This window comes from Lemur catta, chromosome 5 (assembly GCF_020740605.2).
Source record: "Lemur catta isolate mLemCat1 chromosome 5, mLemCat1.pri, whole genome shotgun sequence".
NCBI lineage: Eukaryota > Metazoa > Chordata > Mammalia > Primates > Lemuridae > Lemur > Lemur catta.
The window spans coordinates 34434852-34455675 of record NC_059132.1 but is presented as its reverse complement, the minus strand read 5'-3'; the positions used below and the strand labels follow the sequence as shown (position 1 = coordinate 34455675).

General features: G+C 56.2%; 1 long non-coding RNA gene across 6 annotated transcripts; it reads left to right on the top strand.

The window, feature by feature from the left end:
* The first annotated feature begins 2108 nt into the window (after positions 1 to 2108).
* On the top strand, positions 2109 to 19466 carry LOC123638117. 6 transcript variants are annotated; one of them, XR_006735182.1, is made up of 6 exons: positions 2109 to 2241; positions 3674 to 3861; positions 8802 to 8939; positions 11321 to 11478; positions 14368 to 14459; positions 18262 to 19466. It is a non-coding gene; the product is annotated as an uncharacterized LOC123638117 (long non-coding RNA). The 6 variants fall into 6 exon arrangements; XR_006735181.1 differs by lacking the exons at positions 2109 to 2241; positions 3674 to 3861 and adding exons at positions 6384 to 6864; positions 7008 to 7109; XR_006735180.1 differs by lacking the exons at positions 2109 to 2241; positions 3674 to 3861 and adding exons at positions 6384 to 6864; positions 6980 to 7109.
* Positions 19467 to 20824: the final 1358 nt, after the last annotated feature.

The following is a 20824-nucleotide window of genomic DNA, read 5'->3' as shown; positions in this document are numbered from 1 at the left end:
AATAAATATAATAAAAGTTAACATGAGAATCAAAAGAGGTGAGATTATGTGCCATTAGGTATCAAATTTCAGGACCTCAGCCTGCCCTTTGGATCACATCGTTTCCCTTGAGCTCATAAGTACCTTTTATCAGTGGTAGAGAATTGTAGGGGTGAGGAGCGCTGGTCCACAGGACTGTGAAAAATTACTATAAACTACAAACTTATATTACAGTCTCATATACCTACAATCTTACTTAATAGGGGTAGTAAAGAAAAAACATAGCAGGCTGGGCACAGTGGCTCACAACTGTAATCCTAGCACTCTGGGAGGCTGAGATGGGAGGATCACTTGAGCTCAGGAGTTCAAGACCAACCTGAGCAAGAGCGAGACCCCGTCTCTACTAAAAATAGAAAAATCGGCCAGGTATTGTAGCACACACCACAGCCAAGTGCTATGGCCTGGGAAACAGAGACTCTGTCTCAAAAAACAAACAAACAAAAAAACCCACAGCAAATTAGGCCAGGCTCAGTTTACTACCAGCAAGTTTTGTTTGTTTATTTATTTAAATGTTCTGATTTATCTTCATTCAAAACTTTATTTAACCTCCCCATGTCTTACGAAATGGGCTGTCTCCCCCCAAATTCATGTGTTGAAGGCCTAACCCCCAATGTGACTGTATTTGGAGATAAGGCTTTTAAAGAGGCACTTAAGGTTAAAGGAGGTCACAGGGGTGTGGTCATAATCCAACACAACTGATGGCTTTATAAGAGGAGAAAGAGAGAGAGAGAGAGAGAGATCTTGGTCCACCATGGGAGAACAGATAGATGGTGGCCAGAAAGAGACATCACCAGGAACCGCATCTGCCAGCACATTGATCTCACACTTCTCAGCCTCTGAGGCTGTGAGAAAATTAATTTGTCTAAGCCACCTTGTCTATGGTGTGTTGTTATGACAGCCCCAGCAGACCGAGGCAACTGTCTTCTAGGTACTACAACACTGCTATGCTCCAAACACACAGCCCCAACACACAGCTTTTCTGCACCTGCTGTTAACCCAAAGCCACATCATGCTGCGGTGCTGCCAGGCTCCTGCAGCCGGGGGACAGCCTGGCCCATAGCGGCCACATTCTCACCTTCCTCTCTCCTGTCTCCCCGCCCATCTCCATCCTCTCAGCTCTCACATTGGGTAGGACCCTGCCAGCTATTTATCAGTATTTCTGTCCACTCCTATGACACTTCCGCCAGCGATCTGCTCAGCCACATTCATCCAGTCTCTTTACGGGACCCTGCTCCGCCCTGATTCCCAGTTCTAAAGGCCAGTAGAATTGCAGACCCCTTAACAGGATGGGCTGTAGGGTCAGATTGGCTAGACGGGGATCCCAGCTGTGTCCTTGCTTGGATTAGCGCCTGGAAGCTTCAGTTGCCGCATCTGTAAAATGGACATGGGTAATAGTGCTCCCCAAAGTGCTCTAGACAAAATGGGTGATAGGGTCCCCCAAACTTTGTAGAAATCGCCAGCGAAGGTAAGTTTGAAAGCACTTGGCCAAGCCGAGCCAGATTAATAACTGACAGGTAAAACCCGTTAGAACTCCTATGAGCCGGTGACAGTTCAACTGTAGACGGTGCGTTCCTTGAGCAGCCGTTTCTTCCTTCATTAGCCTTTGGGCTGTCAATCAGACACTGGCTCCGCCCCTGGAGCGCCTGAGCCTTTTCCCACCCTGATTCACCCCGCCCCTTTGCAAATAGGGTCCCGGGTGAGCACAGGCCCCGAGCTTACCGCGATGCCACTTTGGTTCCCGTCAGACCCGTCCCTCCCCTGTCCGCGGGGCTGTAGCCGAGTGACGGGGCTCCCTCGCCGCCGCAGCGAAGCGTTCCCAGACCGGGAAGAAGCCTGGGTTCCCGCCGCTGTAAGCGAAGCGGCGCGCGGTGGGGTGGAGACGCCCGATTCCCCGCCTGGGGCTGCCGGGGGCGGGTTTGTTCCCGCTGCGGTTTGTGCCTTGGGAAAAAAAATTCTTCCCCAGGGGAAAGTTTTTGTTTCGGAATTAGTCCAGAATAATTGTGGTTGCCATGTGTGAAAACCTGAACCTAACTTTTCAGAGCTTTGTGTTACTCAAGGATGAAAAGAGGTTCATTTTCAACAGCGCTCCGCCTTGAGAGCAAGGACTGTGGCCGTTATGGTGTTCACCTAACCCAGAGACAGCCCTGGGCACAGCATCGAGACTTGGCAGAAAGGGAGTTCTTAGGCGAAGGTTCAATTGAGGTAAGTTGTAGGGAAAGTCGGGCAGCTGTGGGGTTAGGAACCTGCTAGATCCCTCTTACACCGCCAGGACCAAACCTGGGAAAGAGTTCACCGAAGCTGGCGCGCTCCGTGTGCCCGTCGTGAGCCTGTGTGTGCAGTAAATGCGCGTGTTGGCGAGTGCATCCGTGTTGGCGAGTGTGCGTGTGGATCTCTGTGCCACTAAGAGTGCGTGTGTGTACACGCGTGTGTATCTGCGTGCACGTGTCTGTGCGTGAGCGCTCGCCCGCGCCCCGTGGGGAGCGCACTCCCAGACCGGGGCGGGCTGCCAGGGCCCGCTCCTACTGCCCTGCAGCCCCTTTCCACCCCCGGGGAGCTAGAACGCGGCCACCGGTGCCCGCAGCGTCTTCCTGCGAAGTGCTGGCTCCGCGCTGTGGAGGCGCAGGTCAAGGGTGATCCTGAAGAGGGGGCTCTGGGATAGCCACATTTGCGCACCTCCCCAGGACAACTGCGCAGGGCGACCTCCGGCGGGGGGGTGGGGCGAGGCCCCAGAGAGCCGCCCCGGATCCCTGGCCTACCTTTAACTCCGCCGCCGGGTGGGAGCACGTGAGCCGGGCTCCGGGGGGCAACCGGGCGCCACCGCCGCCTTCGCCAAGGCAGCGGTATTTCGACCCTGCCTCTGGGCCGCGGCAGGAACCTTGGCTGGGCGGTCCGCCTGGCCTTCCCCCCTCCCTCCTTTTCTTCCTGCGCAGCCCCCTCTCCTTTATCCGCCCAAGATTAGAGGTGGGTACTTCCCTGTGTGCCCGGGCGCCACCTGCTGCCCGAGCAAACACACACTCGTCCCGCTTGAATCCCGGGGCAGGAAGTAGAACCTCCACCGGGGCAGGCGCTCTTGGTGCAGGACGCGGGAGCCAGCAGCGGCCCGTTCCCCTCCGACTCTCCGGTGCGCTGCCGCCTGCTCCCGCCACCGGAGGAGGCGCAGTGCCACCCCCTGCTCTGTCCCTTGCTTATGCTCAGAGGCTGACCCTATCCCGGCGGAATCTCCTCATCCATCCACTCTTTACTTTCCGACTGCCCAAGACACTTTCCCTCCTTTCCTCCCTCCCTCTCTCTCTCTGTGCAGGTCGGGTGGGGGGAAGAGGAGGAGGAATTGTTTCCCGGACTAACCTTTCAAGGGACACAATTCACTCCAAGTCTCTTCCCTTTCCAAGCCGCCTCCCAGGTGCTCCCGGTGCCCTCAACTCCTGATCCCAAACCGAGAGAAGAGCCTCTGCAACCTCAAGCCCTCTTCCTCCTCCTTGGCTTCCGTCCTCCTCTTCCCCTCCTCTCTTTTTGGCTGCCTCTGGACGTCCGAGGTTGACGGTGGCAGCGGCGGCAGCCTAAGCCACAGCAGCCCTGGCAGCGCCAGCTCCCGCGCACCCAGCCTGCTTCTCCCTCCCTGTCACCCGATCTCCAGAAAGGAGCTGAGCAGATTCGGGCAGTTGAGGCGAAGCTGCTGCAGCGGAGCTAGAGGCGACGGGAGGCGGGATGAGCGATGAGGACAGGCGACGAAGGCGCCTGGCAGCCGTCGCTCCAGCCCAGGGACAACCTACCGCCCCTGCACCTCAGAAGACAGGACGCAGCTGACGCGGGAAGCAGCAGCAAGTGCGTAGGCGGGCCGGTGGGGACAGCAGCACAGCCCGGTTTCCCCTGCCAGGGCCCCGATGCCCCGGGCAAGCAGAGCGCGGGAGCCCAGTCCCTGCGGCGGCTGCAGGCTGCCCTCCAGTGGCGGGCGGACGGGCATCGGAGTGCCCCCACGACTGAGCCTCGGAGCCGCGCGGCGCCGGCGTCCCTGGGGTAGAGGTAGGGAGCCGCGGCGGCGGCCGGGAAGGCAGAAGGTGCTGTGGGGGGAGGGCTTCCTTGGACTTTTCTCTATTGTGCGCGGCCCTGAGTGGCCGGTGTGGCCTGGTGACTGGAAGCAGCCGGGGTCTGACAAACCAGGGCTGGCCTGTGCTTTGCTAGCCGCTTTTGCAATTGTCCAGGGAGAAGCGGCATTGGGTGGCAGAGCGTGGCGACGCGGGGAGCGGGAGACGCAGTGGCATGGGGGCGGGCCCCGGCGGAGGCGGGAACCGAGGATGGGCAGCGCCAGCCCCGCGCCCCCGCGCCGCCGCCCTGCTCCCCGGCGCCGGCTCATCTGAGGCGCGGCGTGCGTTGGGCAGGGGCGGTGGCCAGCGCGGCCGAGCCCTGGGCAAGGCGGCCGGTACCTGCAGGAGCTGACCCGGATGGTCGGCGCAGCGGGAGCTGGAGCGCCAAGGGTGCGGTGAGGCACCAGAACATTGGCCTGCTGGAGCAGCACCGGCCACACCTGGCGCCTGCCCCGCCTCCCCAACCCCCAGTGGCTGGGCGCCCTCCCGGAGCTCAGCGGCCACCGCGACAAGGTACCTGGGGCGGAGGGCGAGTGGGGGCTTCGGAACTTCTTGGGGACACCACTTCCCTCGGGGCTCGGCGGGGAGGCGGGGAGCGCCCTTGCCAGCCAGGAGGCCCCGGGAATCACCCCGGAAACCTCCGGCGGGGGTCGTGGTCCCGACCTGGAGCTAGGTGTCGGGTAGGGACTGGGCTCCCCAAGAAAGGGGGCTCCAGGGCGCTGCCGAGCACGCCCACTGGCCCGCTCTCCGCTCAGAGCGCGAGAATTCTTCCATGCCCATGCCCAGAGCTCTCATGTTGGTTCCGGCCTTGCCTGGGCGCAGGGGAGCAGGCGGGGAGTGGTCCGGGAGGGAGCGTGGAGGAGGGGGGAGAACTCCAGACCTGAGATCCATAGAGCCGGTGGGGTGCAGTTCAGGAAAGACAAACCCCCACCCTCAAGCGGGCCTGGATCAACTGGGGGTCCCATTGCTCCCAGAACAGACCCTGGGCTTTGTCTAGCCTGGACCTGTTGAGCCCTCCTCCCCCTGCACAACTCCATCTCTTCCTTCAAGGCTCAACATTAATTTCTTGGATTACCCTGGCTATTTGTGACCCAGGATTAAGGGGGGGATGGGGCAGAGGGGGTGGAACTTACTCCATGTCCCTGCCTATATCAGCCCTCTGCAGGCCACCCCAGGATGACCCAGGTTGCTGCACTGGGCCAGAGTGTGACTTGGGAACTCAGTTCCCACTCCTGCTGCAAACAGAGCCAAGCCTGGGTGTCCTGACTGGGACTGCCCATGGCCCCCCCAAGCTCTGTGCCTCCTGCCGCCAGCCTTCAGGTGCCGGAACAGGGCCTGGGTCCTAGCCCCAGAGACCCAGCCCTTATGCTGTGCCTGGTCCCAGACACAGTGGGGAGAGAGCCAAGGATGCACACCTGCCCCATCAGAGCACACAGAGCATCTGCACAGAGCTGCCCGAGCAGCTGTGAGATGAAATGTGCTGTGCGAACACAGTCGAGGAGGAAGTGAGGCAGGAAGACGGAAAGAGAGAAAGACACAGGGAAGGAAGGAACAGATAAATGAAGAACCCAACATGGACTCACAGTTATATAGGATAATGTTCTTCTTTGGAGGTGCCTGCTGAAGTCTTCAGGGGTGAAGTATCATGATGCTGATAACATATTCTAAGAATAAGTTGTTCTGTTGAATGTTCGTAGTAGTAGGGTGAAACATAAAATTGCTGTTTTTATAGGTTGAAAATGGCTGCATATTAACAATGTGATATGGGTCAACTTAAAGCTCTTTTTCAATTTTTCTCTCTGAAAATGTTTCTAATATGATGTTAGAAAAGAAAGAATCCCATCTTGGCAATGGAACCTCAAAGAACATAATGAAATTTCCTCATAATTGTTTCGTGCTCTAGAGCAACTTTACAAGAACTCCAATTGAAGAACTCAAAAATCAGAAGATTAAAAAAATCAAGATGAGATGAAAAAGGAGATTGGAGACCTAAGGGAGACATTGAGGATCAAAGCAGTATTAAGGAGCTAATAAATGAATTAGGAACAGTGAGGAATAGAATACATACTGTGGAAATTGAACAAAAAGGTCAAAAAGGAAAGACTTAACCATTGTGGATGCGGCTGAAAGAGGGAGCTGGTTGGTAAAAGCAAGTAAAGGACACCAAGTGGCACAGAGGAAAACACGATGACCACGTGAGCATAAGCGATGTTGCTGAAGTCGGGAGCTGACAGTCACACAGAAGATGCATTCTGTGACATACAGGACAGATCAAGGGAGGACTGAATCAGCCAGTCGAACAGCTCACTGCGTTCTGGATGCGTTTGCTCAAAATTCTCAAAGCCAAGACACCTCCAGGCCTCGAGGCACAAAGAGCACTTCGTCTCCACGGCAGATAGGTCAGGGTGGCCTCGCCCTGGCAGAGCAGGGGCAGAGATCAGTGCAGGTGTGTTCAGCGGGGGCAGGGAGGAGGTGTCCCCTGAGAATGGCATACACAGCCTGCATGTGGTTCCCGCATAAATGCGACAGGTATTTGTCTGTCTGTCTCGCGGACAGATGAACTGAGGGGACACGGCACCCATGGTCCCTTCTTGAAAAGTCTCCCTACAAGTGAAGTGCACTCGGTGAGCGGATGAATCACACGGAATAATCCAGGAGGGGAGAAGCTGTGGTCAAGGGCTGAGGCTGAACATTTAATCCATGTAAATATGGAACCAATGGGAAGTGCAGTTAAGAACAGAATGTGAGTTTTTAAACCCAGATGGTGTAAAAATAATAACATAGCCCAGAAAAAATTGGGAGTTGGGGGAGGAGGAAGGGGATGGAGTGTGGACGTGCCAATGTCCTCATCTTCTAAGACAGAGAACTATTACCTGCTGTGCACAGTCCCCACCCAGTCACATCCCCTTTGGCTTCCTTCCCTGATGGCCACCTGGCATCGGCTTGTTGACCTGGGACTTGCGAATCACTCGTCTGCTCCCTGCGCTCGTGAGTTCCACAGGGGCGGGCATTCTTTTCTGTCTTGCTCACGGCTGTACCCCATTGCCTTAGAACAGTGCCCAGCGCACAGGGAGTCCATGGTCATGGCTGGCTGAGTGGAGGGAGGGAGAGGTGGGTGGGAGGAAGGCAGGACGGAGGGGAAGGATGGATGGGTGGACAGGTGGATAGAGGGGTAGAGGGAGCGATGGATGGGTAGAGGGAGGAAGTGAAGGAGGGAGGGAGGGAGAGTGGGCTGAGGTGGTCAGAAAGCCTGTCATGTACCACTGATGGGCCCATTTATGCTTTGTGGCTGCCCTGTCATACTGGGGCCTGGCACAGGAGAGCATTTATACTCCAGTCTGGTGGTTCTGTGCTGGGCTGAGTGAGTGAAATAGTCTGTTGTATCCCAGCTGGAGGTGAACCTGTGGCCCAGAATGGCCGCTTGTGTTTCAGGGCATCCAATGTTGAGATAAATAGCGTGTCAGCCTACTGCTGTGTTCTTCTCGCTCTGGACAGAGCAGGAAATGCGCACGGGGCTGCTCCCCAGGGGCAGCGGCACGTAAGAGCAGGAAAACCTTTTCTGCATAGAGCTGTGACTTGGGTGGAGGTGGGAGAGTGGACAGCACCAAGGAGCGGGAAAGGGGCAGGGAGCTGCTCCTGCTGGGCGCCTACCGAGTGCCTGGCACCACACTCAGAGGCTTTCACACCTCTGGGTCCCGTTCTGTCGTCACGAGGCTCTGGGAAGCCCAGCAGCGCTGTGCCCATTTTAGAGATCCGAATACCGGGGCTCAGCGCCAGCTGCCTCTCACTGGCTTCGGGCAGTCTGGGTGACTCGTGGAGCCTCTGTTTCCTCATCTGTTAACCGAGGATAAGAATAGCACCTGTTTGTAAGATGTGAGAGGCAGAATGCGACAATCACTGGGAAAGAGCTTTGCAAACTCTGCAGCCCAGTGTGTCATGACGCTCCGTCAGTACGGCTGTGGCTCAGTCGCTGTTTCTTAGTCTTTCCTGGCTCAGAATTCTGATGGAGTTGGTGGCCACAGCTACGCATTTTAACCCTAACTCCATTCTGACTCAGTGGCCTGCTGTGTCCCCATCACAGCTCTGATGCTGGAGGTGCTGGCTGAGGTTTTCTTTTATGACAGCCACACGCAGAGGCAGTGGGACATTCTGGACACTGCACCCACGGCCCGCAGCTCTGTGTGAGCTTTCGTTGGGCTCATAATCTTCCCTGAGCAGCCGTGGCTGATCCCAGCAGCCTATTAAGATGGAAAATGCCAGCTCTTCACTTTTGAAGGGTGGACAAGACCCAGCCTTGAAGGAGGATCACAGACAGTCAGGGCTGGACAGGTGTGCATGAAGGGGGCACTGGGGACATTCTGTGCTCAGGGCTGTCCGCAGCATGACCTGGATACAGGTCCAAGGACCAGGGCAAGAAGGCTGAGTCTAGGGGGAGGGGTCTGCCAGAGCCCCACCGACACCTGTCCAAGTCCCTTACATATGCCCGACACCTGAGTGGGGCCCAGCACAGGGTAGGTGTTCAGCAGATGGGAGTGACTGTGAGAGGAAGGAGAGAAGGAAGAAGGAAGAATTGATTCTTGGACACGGGCCTCGGGACTCTCAGTCTGCACCTGCTGATGGGCAGTGTCTGCCTTGTCCAGTTCACTCGGACCCCTGGGTTATTCACTTCTCATTTGCCAGGTTCCCTAAGTTGGGTTAGACCTGCTGAATCGTCTCTGCGCATCTAATCTGCAGTTCTGTGGCTGCTACTGAGATGAGGTTTGTTTGTGAACCTGAACGCGGACCATGTCCCAGCACTCGGCAGACATCGTTCCCAGGGTAAGCCTGGAGTGGGGCATCACCAGCACAGGAGCAGGAGTCCCCAGGAGCTGGGGCACACACTAGGGGTATTTTTCCTATGCACAGGGGCAGAGAGCTGAGCTACAGGGGTTCTGGGGAAACTGAGGAACGCTGAAAGGGAGGTTTAACATAGGGAGAGTTTAGAGAGGTGTGTATGAGCTAAAGAAAACCAACAAGGGCTGGTGCAGCACCTTAGGGACTAGGAGCGGGGTTGGGGGGGCACTGCTCCTCCCCACCTGAGGGGCAGCGTGTGTATATGGGGGTAAGGGAACCCCACGAGCGCCACAGCTCCGAGACTCGCGGGCAGGGGCTGTGAGCACAGGCAGAGGAGCACAGCTCCCTCCTCGCCCCAGGCCAGCAGGAAGGGGCAGTGGGAACAAACACCCAGCCTCTGTCTCAGCCCTTCTCGCCTCCTGCTGGTGCCTCCCCCAGGCTGGAGGAGTCAGCCAGGGGTGCAGGGGAGCTGGGTGAGGGGCTGGAGGAGTCAGCCAGGGGTGCAGGGGAGCTGGGTGAGGGGCCCGGTAGGAGTCAGCCAGGGGTGCAGGGGAGCTGGGTGAGGGGCTGGAAGAGTCAGCCAGGGGTGCAGGGGAGTTGGGTGAGGGGCTTGGTAGGAGTCAGCCAGGGGTGCAGGGGAGCTGGGTGAGGGGCTGGAAGAGTCAGCCAGGGGTGCAGGGGAGCTGGGTGAGGGGCTGGAAGAGTCAGCCAGGGGTGCAGGGGAGCTGGGTGAGGGGCTGGAGGAGTCAGCCAGGGGTGCAGGGGAGCTGGGTGAGGGGCTGGAAGAGTCAGCCAGGGGTGCAGGGGAGCTGGGTGAGGGGCTGGAAGAGTCAGCCAGGGGTGCAGGGGAGCTGGGTGAGGGGCTCGGTAGGAGTCAGCCAGGGGTGCAGGGGAGCTGGGTGAGGGGCTGGAAGAGTCAGCCAGGGGTGCAGGGGAGCTGGGTGAGGGGCTGGAGGAGTCAGCCAGGGGTGCAGGGGAGCTGGGTGAGGGGCTCGGTAGCAGTCAGCCAGGGGTGCAGGGGAGCTGGGTGAGGGGCTGGAAGAGTCAGCCAGGGGTGCAGGGGAGCTGGGTGAGGGGCTTGGTAGGAGTCAGCCAGGGGTGCAGGGGAGCTGGGTGAGGGGCTGGAGGAGTCAGCCAGGGGTGCAGGGGAGCTGGGTGAGGGGCTTGGTAGGAGTCAGCCAGGGGTGCAGGGGAGCTGGGTGAGGGGCTGGAAGAGTCAGCCAGGGGTGCAGGGGAGCTGGGTGAGGGGCTGGAGGTGTCAGCCAGGGGTGCAGAGGAGCTGGGTGAGGGGCTGGAAGAGTCAGCCAGGGGTGCAGGGGAGCTGGGTGAGGGGCTAGAAGAGTCAGCCAGGGGTGCAGGGGAGCTGGGTGAGGGGCTCGGTAGGAGTCAGCCAGGGGTGCAGGGGAGCTGGGTGAGGGGCTGGAAGAGTCAGCCAGGGGTGCAGGGGAGCTGGGTGAGGGGCTTGGTAGGAGCCAGCCTCCAGGACACGGAGCTGGGCAGAGGAGGCGTCTGTGACACGGGCACAGCGAGAGTACCCTCCCTCCGGGTACTGTGGGGATAAATGATGTGTGCGTGTAGAGTGTGCAGGATGGTGCTTGGCACACAGCCTCTCACCAGTGTCATGATGGGGCTTATGTGACTCTCTACCCCTCACAGTGGGCGTCCAGCACAGACTGTTTTTACTGTAGTACAAGACACATAACATAAAAGTTACCATCGTAAACATTTTTTTTTTTTTTTTTGAGACAGAGTTTCGCTCTGTTGCCCGGGCTAGAGTGAGTGCCATGGCGTCAGCCTAGCTCACAGCAACGTCAAACTCCTGGGCTTAAGCGATCCTACTGCCTCAGCCTCCTGAGTAGCTGTGACTACAGACATACGCCACCATGCCCGGCTAATTTTTTGTATATATATTTTTGGCCAGGTAATTTCTTTCTATTTTTAGTAGAGACAGGGTCTCACTCTTGCTCAGGCTGGTCTCGAACTCCTGACCTTGAGCGATCTACCCGCCTTGGCCTCCCAGAGTGCTAGGATTACAGGCGTGAGCCACCACGCCTGGCCCATCATAACCATTTTTAAGTGTACACTTCAGTGGCATTAATCCATTCACATTGTCATCCATCGTCACCACCATCCCTCTCCAGAACTCTTGTTCATCTTCCCCAAATGAAACTCTGTCCCCATTAAACATGAACCCCCCACTATCCGCACTCGTCATTCTGCTTCGTTTCTGTGGATCTGATTGCCCCAGATACCCTGTATAAGCACCCGAGGGCTGGGCAGTGTGGGGCTGCTGTCCAGCTCTGCCTTTTGGGGGATGTGGTCGCCCCAGGCCTTTTCCCTGACAACACATTTGCTGTCTTTCCCAGGTGTCGATCTGGCTCCTGTCACAGTACAACTTTGCCATGAACGTGCTGGCTGGGTGAAAGGCCGAACTGGGCTGAGGGTGGTGCTCAAGGCTCTGGACCCCATGGCTGGGCAGCTGCGTGGCCTCGCCAAGGAGCTGTCTGATGAGATCCAGATCCAGGTAAGGCCAGGTGCACAGAGGCCATGTGGGAGCAGGAAAACAAGTGCCAGCAGCCCAGTGGCCCTCCCTGGGGTCCCACCAGGACTGGGCCAGGTGTGGGTGCTGGGAGATCTGGCCCTAAGGAGCTCTCAGTCCGCTGAGGGTGACAGACAAACTCATTGCAGTGTGGTGAGCGTCGAGGTGCAGAGGTGCTTTGGGAACCCTGAGGCGGGGCTGAGCTGACCAAAGGATCCCAGAGGAGTGACGTCTCAGGACTGGAGGGGTTGACTGGCAGGCCAGGTGGAAGGAAGGGCATATGCAAAAGCTGAGAGGCCCCGGAAATAACGATGCGTTCCAAAAATAGCAAACGATTCTGAGCTTGGGGTCTGGGGTGTGCCTTCCTGGTAGGGAGAGGCTGGAGCTCATTATGTCTGATTGGGGCCATTCATTTAATTATGTGTTTATTTAACGGACATGCACAGAGCCCTTAATCTGGAACTCTGTAAGCCCTGGGTCCTGCTAAGCTGCAAAGAAAGACTAAAAGCATGCCCTAAGTGCCCTGAGCAAAGAAAGAGTTTCAAGTCCCCTCCGAGAAGGAATAAACTATTTCTAACTCAACCACATGTTCAGTGAGGGCCAAAGAAGTATATTTTCAAAGAATGAAACACCAATTTGCCATACCCCTCACCCTGCCCGCAGGTGTGCGCATACACACACACACACACACACACACACACACACACACACACACATACGCACATGGAGACACAGGGATGCGTACACACGTGCATCCACACACTCACACAAACACATGTTCTTCTAGTTAAAAATAACACACAGTATGTTCTGGAGCATACCACAGAAACAAGGACAGGGCTTTGCAACTTGCAAATTCTGTGACCTCAGTTGGGTCACTGATCAGCTCTGTGCCTTAGTTTCTCTACCTGACAGCAGATGGAGTTTGAATATATCAGGGACTAGAGAAGCTGCAACCAACCCACAGATATGTTTTATTTGGCTCACTCAGGCCTTCGAAACAACTTTTATTTGTTGCCAACACTTAAAAATAGGAAGATTCTATCTGCCTGTCTAATAGGCAGCTATTCCCGGAGATACGGCATTTGCGAAATCAGTGGGAGACGAGGAGCAGCCTCCCCTTTGTTTAGAGCTGTGCTCTCTGTTTTGCCACAGGCCCCAGCACACCCCGTTGTCTCCCTGACAGCGACATCCACTATCAGTTGCCATTTACCATAGTGCTCGCACTATTGCTTTGCTAAGTTAACAGGAAAGTGGGAAATAGCCTATAACTTTGCCTCCATCTAAAGACAGAAGACAAAGAATACATGTTTTAAGAAAAATAGAAGAAGACGTATTGTGTATGTGTTTGCTGTGCAGTGAGTGCCTCTGAGTCAAAGTGAGTGAGGCTGCTTCACTATCGAAGTCACACACTGGCAGAAGGTGATATCTGAGTCCACCGTGCCTCACCTGACACCAAAACCCACCCTGGTTCCCAAAGGCTGTTTCTCATTCACTGTTGAGGAAGTGCTGGCCCTCGCATCATGTCACATGAATCCCACAGCTCTTTGAAACAGGCCTGGCAAGCATAAAATGTTGTGTTTTTGTCTTGTTGTTTTTTGAGACTGGGTCTGGCTCTGTCGCCTGGGCTAGAGTGCAGTGGCATCATCAGAGCTTGCTGCAACCTCAAACTCCTGGGCTCCAGCAATCCTCCAGCCTCAGCCTCCCAAGTAGCTGGGACTATAGGCATGTGCCACCATGCCCACCTAATTTTTAAATTTTTTTGTAGAGACTGGGTTTCACCATGTTGTCCAGACTGCTCTTAAATTCCTGGTCTCATGTGATCCTCCCACCTCAGCCTCTCTAAGCACTGGGACTTACAGGCGTGAGCCTCGGGCACCTGGCCACGGTTATTAGGCCTAGGCCCATCTTGCAGATGAAGAAATCTAGGCTGCTGTGGATAGAACACAGGGGTGTTGGAGGGAGGGGAGACAGGCCAGTTTCCTCTTGGAAAATCACCCGTCAGTTCAGATGACATTAGACACTGGCCCAGGGCCCAGGCCCTTAGGGGAGTCCTCCTGGACGTATCAGAAGCCAGTGGGGAGCTCTAGGCACAGCTTTACCTGCCCAGCACGTGACTGCCCCTGAGCCAGGCTGGGAGGCCACAGAAGCCAGCAGCCCTAGGAGCTTAGACAAGGGGACTCAGCGGGTGAGCTCACCGGGAGCCCCTCGCAGAGAAGGGGTCTGGAGTTCCCAGGTAAGCGCTGCCACCATGGACTCCAGGAGCCAGCGAGGGCCTCGGACCACCTGGGAGTGCTGGGCTCCGATCTGTCATTATGAGGTTTAACATCGGCTGCACTGAGGTCATGACACACCCATGTGTGTGGTCCGTGTGGGTCCTGCAAGACTGTGACAAGACAGAGGGAGCCAGATAGGGCCAAGGCGGTGGGAGGGGTTGTTCTGAGAAGGTGGCAGTGAGGAGCAGGGTATCTCTGCGAGAGAAGGGAGAGTGTAAGGTGGTGCCTTCCCCAGGCTCAGTCCTGGCAGAGCGACACCTGGGCGAGGCCTTGGGTGCTGTAGTTCTGCGTGCTGCCCCGTGCACAGGGCCTGGCAGGTGAGGCTCTCTCTAACTGGGAATGGGGCCAGAGGCCTGCGTTAGGCTCCATGGAGCAGCTCCCATCGGGTGCACTGACGTGAGCCCACCTGCCTTTGTCATCCCTCCTGGGGCCTCTTGTGAAGGTCAGCCCTCCCCCTCATGTCACCAGCCACCTGGCAGGTGAGTAGGCTCCCTTCCTCTTCTCTCTCCCCTGGCTCTCACTGCTAGGAGAGAAGCAGACACCTGGCCTGGACGTGACTACAGGGCACACAGGAAATGAAACCCGCCCTCTTTTCCAGGTGTTTGACAAGCTGGTGCTGCTCAACCCCGGAATAGAAGCAGAACAAATCTTAATGGCACCCAGCTCCTTTATGAAGCTCCAGACGAACAGGTGCGTGGTTCAGCTCTCAGGCTCAGCAGGGCTGTGACGCTGCGCTTGCATCCAGCAGCGCACGTGCCGCAGTTGTGGGGAGCCGTGGGGGCTTTACGGGAATCGTTGGTGACGCACTTGGAGAGGGGTGGCCTCTGTGTCCTTCCCTTCACTGTGGACCCCTCTGCTCCTCCACAGTCCTCCAACCCATGCCGTGGGTGCCTTTTTCCTTCCTGTAGCCTAGAAGTGTTGTCATGCTAGCTAGGGAAATTCAGCATTTAAAAGGGCCAAAAGTACCGGCTGGGAAGTGTTAAATTTTCCCAACGCCGCCCCTGTGTTTTCAACTTTTGCCACTGAAAGTGCAGTCCGTGACCCAGCAGTGTCAGCATCACCCAGGAGGACGGAAATGCAGATCTCCGCCCCACCCCACAGCTGCCAGGGGGAAGCTGTGCCCTGACAGTATCCCGGGCGATGGGGGGTGCACGGCCCCATTTGGGAAGCGCTGTGTTAAGGCAGGTCTGCAAAGGTAATTCCTACAGTTGGTTCAGAGGCGCTGCCTTTCCTCAGGACGACTTGCATTTGAATGGCAGCTGCATAGTGGAGGGCTGTAGAGGCCTCAGGAGCACTTACACATTGCGTGAGAAACACAGCGGTCATTCAGCACTGCAGCTTCCTGACTGGTGTGCTGGTGCTCCGCCCACCGTGTCTGGCTGCTCACATCACCTCCATGGGGAGCCCCTGCCCTGGGCCAGCCCCACACCTGGAACACAGTCAGTTCTGAGGAGCAGACAGACGCACCCTGTGACTATGACGATAACGCTGTGCTGTCCCGGAAGGAGCCTCTGAGAGTGGGGGGGTCAGGCATGGCACAGGCAGAGGTGTGTGAGGTTCAGGGGCAGAGCCTCGGGTGGGGGCTGAGGGTCTGGAACGGAGGGTTTGGGGAAGGGGGGTCTGGCTTTGTGATCAGATCATGAAATGCACTGGATTCCGGGCAGTTCACTGCAGGTTAAGAGTGTGGGCTCTAGAGCCAGGCTGTCTGAGTCCAATCCCAGCTGGGCCACCAGGAGGCTGTGTGACCTTGGGCAAGTTAATGCACCTCTCTGTGCCTCCGTTTCCTTGCTTGTAAAATGGACATCCTAGCATTGTGAAGATTCAATGAGTTATTGATAACATGTGTGAAGCACTTAGAATGGTACTTCACACATGGCCAGTGCTCAGTAGATACTATCTGCTCCTGTTGCCATTTCACAGTAAAGAGGTTGAAGCCCAGGCTGGACTTCCTGAATTTTATTTTTAAGGAAAGATTGACAGAGATGAGGGGTGTGTTTGGAAAGTTTGCTCCGCATCAGGTGGAGCTCGAGAGAAACGAGGTCAGTGCAGGGGAACCAGCCAGCAGACTGAGGATGGGACCTGGCTAGGACCACTGTGTGGGCCGGGTGACCATCTGGAAGTGGGGCTTGAGGTGAGGGAGGGCCGGGGTGACCAGACTGATGATGGTCCTGCACTGTGGCGTGGAGCACAGAGGTGGGGGCCGGCTTGGGGACAAAGAGGTGAGGAGTCTGGGCTGAGGGAGTTAGAGGTGGCTGTGGCCTCTCTGGGTGAGGCTGGGCGGCCCACTGGGCAGGGGTGTCTGGAGCTCCCTAAGGAAGGCTGGGGGCGGGGTGGGACATGGGGTGGAGCCTCCAGCACAGAGATGGAGCCCTGGGAGTGGGGGGAGCACCCAGGCTTGTGCAGGGCAGGAGAGGGTGGGGGAAGGCCTTGGGCCACTGCTTGGAGGGGGAGCAGGAGCTGGGAGGAGACTGCAGCTGGCAGGAGGAGAAAGGACACCCTGGGACAGGAGAGGCAGGGCTGGGCAGGAGAGTGGGGTGCAGCCTGCGGTCACTCCCTGGGGACGCAGGGTGGTAACCCACAGGAGGAGGCGGTCCCTTGGCAGCAGGAGCCCTGGGGCAGTTGGGAGGTGATGGAGGCCCAGTCACCTAAGGCTCTGCACTGGCTGCAGCCCTGGGAGCTGCGGGGGCTCCGGGAGCAGTGAGACCCCAGCCCTGCTCCCCAGGAGTTCACATCCTGGGAGAAACCAGACCCGTGGGTGGCAGGGAGTGCTGGTGGCTGCTGAGAGGGCAGCGGCCTTCCAGGTGGAGGAGGTGGCCTTGGGCCTGAAGGGCACAGGCCACTGGGCTCTGCAGAGGAGGCTGGGGGGATGCGGCAGAGGGGACACAGGGAGGCCTGCAGCCTGGGGAGGTTTGGGGTGGGCTGGGGGAACCGCTGGGGAATCTGGGCAGGCTGGGTCCTGGGGGCCCTCACTGCCTGGGCTGTGTGAGTTCACATTTTGCTCATGTGGACTCGTTCGGATCAAGTGACAGTAAAGCAAAATGGATCCTTCTCTCTTTGCTGGGAGATTAATTAACTAAATTCACGAACAAAGTAGAGATCGTGTCTGTGGTAGAAGCCAAAATCCACAAAATCTGCAGCCCACCCAGCCGGATGAATGAATTCAGCTCCCTGGTCTGCTGCTGGGAGAAGTAGCTTGTTCAGTGTGAGAACACCGGGCAGCGATGTCTGACCGCCTGCACTCGAACCCAGTTCTGCCAGGTTCCACCAAGGCATTTGTGCTTTGAGCCTCAGTGTTCTCACCTGTGAAATGGGTAACATTGTGCCCCAGCACACAGTGGGCACTCAATCAGCTGCCTTGGCTGCCTCCCCAGATAGCAGTTGGTGTCCCTTAGGGGATCGTGGCCTGTCAATCCACCCATCCATGCCAGCCTCCAGGAGGCCACAGGCTCCACAGTAATTGTCACTGTGGGAGACAGAAGCTCTACCCTGCGTGGCACAGAATGAGGGGGCTCGCGTGGTCCTTAGAGAACCTGCCAGGCTCCAGGGAGCAGGGAGGTGGCTTCTCGGGCCCTTCTTAAGGGGTTTTATCGGCTTTTCCAGTTCAAACTCACACCAACTCCAGAGAGAGCATTTAACCCACCTCCTCCGTGCCTTTCAGCCTTTCAGCCTTTTAGAAATCTGAGTCCTCCACAAGCCCAGCCAGGGAAAGGAATCATCATAAAAGAGCCCAGCTCCCGAAGTTGCCTGTTTTGGAACTGGAAATGCAATTGAGCCCTAGAGCATCAGAGCAAAGAAAGACACAGTTTACCACCATTGATCCCAGAAACTAATGACTTACCAGGCTAGTCACTGATTTTAAATTTTATAATTGCTCTCCCAAGTTGTGCATAGCACATTCAACCCATCCCCCGCCCATGACAGCCCTGGACAGCAGCTGCCAGAAATGAACAAGCCAATACAGGCTGTTTTTCTAAAACCACTTACACACCTTGTAGAATTAAATACCACTCTTCTTGTTCTGATGCGTGGGGCAGCTTTTTTGTTTCCTGGTAACCTGTCCTGTCCTGCGTCAGGGCAGGGGCAGCTCTCTGCTGCTGGCCAGTGACACTCAGTGTATTAGTGGAGAACCGGTGCCCTCCTGATGCGCAGAGTCAACGTGCCTTCATCCCCTGGTGACAGGGACAGGAGACACACATCAGTGGGCCTGGCATATCTGCCGTGCCCCTGGATGCACACTCTAGAATGAACACTGAAATGCTGATCTGAAACTCCTTGTGATTCAGCATGACCCCTGCTCTGTGTAATTCGTCCTTGGCTTTTATCACCTGTGGCTCCATCCCCAAGCTCTGGGCAGCCCTGGGCCTCCGCGTGGAAGGCACGTGGGCGCAGGTGGCTTTCTTGGATTGCTCTCATTCTGGGTTTGGGTCTCCTGGGCCTGGGTGTGGTGACCGGCAGGCCTGGTCACACCCTCTCTCTCCCTCCCCCTCTGTAGGTGAGTGGTCCCTGGCCCAGAGGGGAGTCGTGGAGACCTTGCACCCAAGGTCCCTCCTCAGGTCCAGCACCAGTTCCAGCCAGCCGTCTCCGATTTCCCAGCACGTGATGGTCTCACCGTGGAGCCAGGCTGTGACGCTGCTCTGGGCAATTTGCCAGGAGTTGAAAGTGAAATGGACTTGCAGAGGGTGTTTGCCCTGTGGACAAGTCGGGTCTGCTGCGCGTTCAGCTCATGGCAGCCGTCTGTCCGGAGCAGCAGAAGTTGTCAGGAGCCCAGCCTGGGGATTGATGCCAGGGTCCTGGCCTCTGTGGCTCCAAGTGGCCGCCAGGAGGGGGTGGCCTTCCTGAGCTGGGTCATGGCTGTTCTCACCACCACCTACACCCATGGGAAAGGATGCAGAGTTCAGAGCGGAAAACCCCGGCCGGGTCAGAGTCCTCCTCTGCTGTCCCTGCCGTTCTGCCTGTGGGGGTGGAGGCTGCTCCCCTCCCGGCCTCCTCTCCTCACATGGGGATGATGGGGCCTTGCCCTGCCTGCATGGAGCAAGTGAGAGGCGGCCGGCGTGTCCTTAGTGAATAGTCAAGGGCTGTCCCGTGGGCTGACTGTACCTCAAGCCTTTGGGGGCTGTTATCATATCATGGGAAAGGGGCTCGCTAGATTGGACCTGAGTGTTGTTTCTAAGATGACTGTTTTCATGCTGCGTGACCTTGAGCAAGTCACTTAACTTCTCTGGACTTCAATTTCCCCATCTGTAAGGTGGGGACAGAGACGCCGGCCTATCTACTTCCAGGGATGATGTGAATCAATGACAGTGGAAGATCTTCAAAACTGCAAAGCCTTGTATAAATTTGAGAGGTTAGTAATATGTTCTTCTGCCCCCAAAGCTGGCCTTCCCCAAGGAGACAATGCAGTGTTCTTGAACATGCAGCGAATTCCCCACACTGTGCCCTCCCCCTCTCCAGTATTTCTGCCTTGGGTTGTTAAAAATGATACTCTTCTCTCAGGCCTGAAGTTATGAGCCTGCTTTATTGGTCAAAGGCCATAATAATTTGAGCTCTTATTTTATAAACTCATTTCTGCACAGTGATATCCTGATAGGAGCAGGAATAATAAATCACAAACATGTCCCCCAAGATTGCATTGTAAATGTCAAACTACACAGGAAATTGTAATTAAAGAAAGGAAATTGCTACGAAGAAGCAGTTGATTTTAAAATGAGCCAAGCGTAGAATTTTCTAAGCATTTAATTATAGTCCAATTTCAACTGACTTGGCTTTTGCAGTCGTATTTCTTATTATAACTCTTTTACATAATAACCAAATCTCCCTGCTCACATAGGGCCGGCCCATCAGAGGGTAAGGACACTGCATAGGTACAGGGATTAGGAACTTTATGGGGACAGTAATCATGGCAGAGGCTGAGATGATGGACACAGGTGTCGGGATTTTAAATCAACCATAGTCGAATTTCTAGCCAACAGGGGGAACAACCTAACACCTGTGTGGGAGCAGATTTGGCCTGACTTCGATGAGAAGTCACTCAATGAGAAACTCACTCAGGCATTTGCTTCTGTTGGGAGAAGAGGCCCAGGCTTCCACAGTCTGTTCCTTAGCCCCTCAAACATGCAAAGGAACAGCCCCCACCCAGTCCACCCACCTACAGGCCGTGCTTTGCCCAGACTGTAACTTTGGGCACAGTCCAACATCCACATCTTGCTTCTGCATGCTGGGCAGTTCGGATACGTATTCAACCAGGTGTGCCGCAGGCAGAGGCCTTGGAGGCAGGAGAGCAGAGTGGCTAAGCACGCGGAACATGGTGCCAGACAAGCTGAGGTCAACTTACTGTGAGTTGGGCCAAGTCATGTAACCTCAATGAGCCTCTATTTATTTGTAAGATGGGTTTAATGATAGACTGATCTCATACATGAATTAGTAAGTGCCTGGTACATGGTTAACATTCATAACTGGAAGTGATTATAATGATTATGGCTGAGTCTGTGCTGTGTCCAAGGAGGAAGACAGGGGAACTGATGGGCTATCTTGATAGATGTGGGCGGCACAGCAGGTGGAGCTGAGCCAGTGCAGTGGGTGGTGGATGTGGGAAGTGGGGGTCGTGAGGGATGACCGGGGGCACATTTTTGCTACCTCACATGATGAGGAATGATCATACCACATCAAGAAGTTTTTGCTGGCCCAAGAGTGATCCCCAAAGTGCCTGTCCCCTGGATCTTCTTGTATCTCCATCGACTTCTAGGTCCCAGAAACTGGTTAGCTTCTGGTTCAACTCCTGGTCCGTAGGGGCTGCTGCTTGCAGCTGGGGTTCTACATGCTCTCCTGCAGGCTTGGCCTCTTCCACAGGAGGGGGCAGAAAGACTCAGAACCAGGGGATCTTCCTTTCTAGAGTCCTCCTCTCTCTTCAGACAACTCAGGTTGTGGGGAGCAGACTAGGTAGAGTTAGACACTAGTGGAACAGGCTGGTGTCAAAGCCCTGCTGCTATCTCAGTGGAAACATTGCCCAAGAAGGCACTGTGAATGGGGGTCCAGCAGGTCTGAGTCTTGTGCTGATT